This window comes from Elephas maximus, chromosome 1 (genome assembly GCF_024166365.1).
Source record: "Elephas maximus indicus isolate mEleMax1 chromosome 1, mEleMax1 primary haplotype, whole genome shotgun sequence".
NCBI classification, from domain to species: domain Eukaryota; kingdom Metazoa; phylum Chordata; class Mammalia; order Proboscidea; family Elephantidae; genus Elephas; species Elephas maximus.
The window spans coordinates 80,571,242-80,574,750 of NC_064819.1; the positions used below are offsets into that span (position 1 = coordinate 80,571,242).

General features: G+C 41.0%; 1 non-coding gene across 1 annotated transcript; it reads left to right on the forward strand.

The window, feature by feature from the left end:
- Positions 1 to 2,339: 2,339 nt before the first annotated feature.
- Positions 2,340 to 2,421, forward strand: TRNAS-GCU (transfer RNA serine (anticodon GCU)). The gene has a single exon. It is a non-coding gene; the product is annotated as a tRNA-Ser (tRNA).
- The last annotated feature ends 1,088 nt before the right edge of the window (positions 2,422 to 3,509 follow it).

A 3,509-nucleotide genomic window follows, 5' to 3' on the forward strand; every position in this document is an offset into this window, starting at 1 on the left:
CCAGACTGAATCCAGTACAGCTAGATGGTGCTTGGCTACCACCACTGACTGCTCTGACAGGGATCACGATAGAGGATCCTGGGCAGAGCTGGACAAAAATGTAGAACAAATTTCTTACTCAAAAGGAAAGACCAGACTGGCTGGCCTGACACAGACTGGAGAAACCCTGAGAATATGGCCCCCAGATACCTTGTTAACTCAGTAACGAGGTCACTCCTGAGGTTCACCCTTCAGCCAAAGATTGAACAGGTCCATGGAACAAAACAAGAATAAAGAGGCACACCAGCCCTGAGACAGAAACTGGAAGGAAGGAGGGAACAGTGAAACTATTCTGAATGACACCATAATGGTGGATGCTTGACATTACACATATTGCTTTTACAGCATCAAACAACCAAGATACCACCCAGCATCAACACACATATACACAGACACACAAACATGTACACATTCCAAGAGTTTTGTGTGACACTCTTGTTTTCTCCTTAAGAACCTACCAAGCACTGTTTCTTGTTCCTATTGTGCAAATCCCACTAGCCAACTGAAAGAACAACTCTGAAAGACAAATCATATTCTGCCAATTTCAGAAAAAACTCAATGTAGTTTTTACAAATATTGGAAAAGGCTCATACATGTGCAAACCATGATGAGAAAAAGCTAATAGGCACTAGAAATCTGGTACCAGGAAATGATTTTTTTTTAGTCTTCTCATGTAGTTCAAAGAACTGAGTTTTAACCATGATAAATCTCAGGTTTTTAGAAGAGTCTTGGATCAAGCTCATTTGTTTTCCACAAATACTGCAAATGAATTTCTAATCCCCAAATCTCAAAGTACATTTTTCAGTCTTTATCCACCCTCCACATGCCTGTGCTTACTGATCATTCACAAATCCAAGGCTATAGAGAGAGTACTACTCTGAGTTCATTTTGTATTATTCTCAAAGGTGTGTTCCAAGATATCTAGAATTCCATATGAGCTTATCTTCTCCCTTTTCCAGGCTTTCAACCATGTCCCTCCACCCTCAATTTTTCAAAACTCCCTTTTCTGCACCTCCTTCTATTTGGACATGGCTTAAAATTTTTTTAATGAATAAATGCTTCACTCACTTTTGTTCTTTAAATCCTGTCTATTTACCTTCTATCTTACTCTTATAGTTCACCTTTCTCTAAATCTTAAAGCTGCTATTTCATTCATGCCTTGGGAATTCGCCTTCTGGACTGGTGGTAGGGCCCCTGAGTTACCTGATATCTTGAGTAAAAGAGAAAAGGCCCTTATAATGAAATGCAGAATGCATCACTATATGGTTTTCTTCTACCCTTGCTTACCTGCATCAAATTCAGCTATTACATTCTGATTGAACAAACAGCAAATATAGTGAAGACTTTCAGGCAGCCAAAAGATTATTTTCTTTAGCTTTGTGTCTCAGGTTAAGACAACTATAGAGGAAATCAAAAGAGCTGAAAATGAGGACTGCATTCTTTGCCACACATAATAGAAGACAGAGACTTTTAACAACTCAAGCTTGTAAAAAAGTCACCATGGAAACTTTTGTGGCTATTCACCCAACATATATTTCCAATCCTCCTCCTTCACTTTCAAGTCCTGTAAAGAACTAGTAGTCTCCACTGGTTCCTGAGCACCTCTTGCCTAAAGCAGCTGCTGATGCTTCTGAACACTGATAAACACTACCGCAGTACTCAAGGAGTATGAATCTCAGGAAATAACACTTGGTTCTCGATAAAATTAGTCAGCAGCACTTCAGGGACGAGGTGTATATAGTTCAGTGGTAGAGCACACAGTTTGCGTGTATGAGGCCCTGGCTTCCATCCTCCACACCTCTACACTTTTTCTCTACTTCAACACTATTTAAACCCAGTGTTGAAGGAATACAAATTCACTGCTCCTAATATTTTCCATTCAATTCCTGCACACATAGACAGCAAAAATATAACGCAATGAACTCCCCTGAACGCTCTTCATTTCTATGCTATGAGCCTCTATAATATGACTACAACAGCAGAAGAAAGGCAACAAGAAAGAGGAGAAAAGAAGAGCCAGATGCCAAGAGAATCTCTTCAATCACCCAAAAGAAAAGCCTGTACATTAAGCTCCCATTTTGTACTATTACTAAAGAGACAGAAAGGCAGATAAGCGTTGAGGGGTTTGAAAGGGCTCTATGAATAGTTTTTTTTTTTTTTTTTTAAACCAACTAAACGACAAAGCCCCCTAGTGAGGTTCCCTCTGGGCTACCCCCAGATATGCAGATGTCTAAATTGTTTCAGAACAAAACTGAGTGCATAAGCTTTCCTTCTCTTTGAATCTCTTTCCCATTATTCCTGACGAGGTGGCCAAGTGGTTAAGGCAATGGACTGCTAATCCATTGTGCATTGCACACATGGGTTCAAATCCCATCTTCGTTCCTTCCTTACCCCACTGGGTCGTGGGAGTGAGATTTGGAACTCTAGGGACAGAGTCTTTTTTGCTAATGAAAATATGAATATCCACCAACAGCACCTTGAAAACCCTATGGGGCAGTTTCTTCTGTCTTATAGGATCGATGAGAGTCTAGATCAACTCTACGGCAATGGGTCTGGTTTTTTTGTCTTTGACTCCAGACAAGTGGGCAGCATTGCCAAGGACTGAAATACAGCTTTGACTTTCATCTTCCATTTGGCCAAGCACGGATTCTCCAGACAGACATCATTTTCCTCTTGTGCTTCATAACTTCACTGTATTTGGCTTGAAGCCCAGATATTGTTTCAGAGAAACTTTCAGGTGGCAGGCAAAAAAGATAAGAGATAAGGAGTCTCTATAAAGCAATGGGAATCCATACGTGGAGGTGTTTTCCCAGGAAAAACCAGTTGTCATCAAATTGATTCTGACTCATGGCAATCCCATGTGTGTCAGAGTAGAACTGTCCTTTCTAGGGTTTTCAATGGCTAATTTGTTGGAGTAGACTACCAGGTGCCTCTGGATGACTGGAACCTCCAATCTTTCAGTTAGCAGCAAGCAAGTGTTAACTATTTAACTCCACCTAGGGATTTCTTCCCCAAGGAAAAACCAAAATCTAACTGCCCCATAGTATTTCTACAGAGTGGCTGATGGATTGCAACTCCCTACATTTTGCTTCACAGCTAATCTTTTCACTATGCACACCACCAGCACTCCTTTCAAGGATAGGGAGCATTTAAACCCTAGAACTTCGAAGTCTCAGCCAGGGGCATGCATAAAAACCAAAAAAACCTCATTGCCATGAAGTTGATTCTGACTCATAGTGACCCCATAGGGTTTCCAAGTCTGTAAATCTACAGAAGGCAACTGCCACATATTTCTCTTGTGGAGCCCCTGGTGGTTTGCAACCACCAACATTTTGGTGTGCCGCCCATCTCCTTAACCACTGTGCCATTGTGAGCATGAATTCAAGTAGCTTCAGCTTGCAACTCCAAATTAGTTTCTCCTTCTCCACACAGTTTTCGTGGTATTACGAATTTTATAACCATCATGCCAG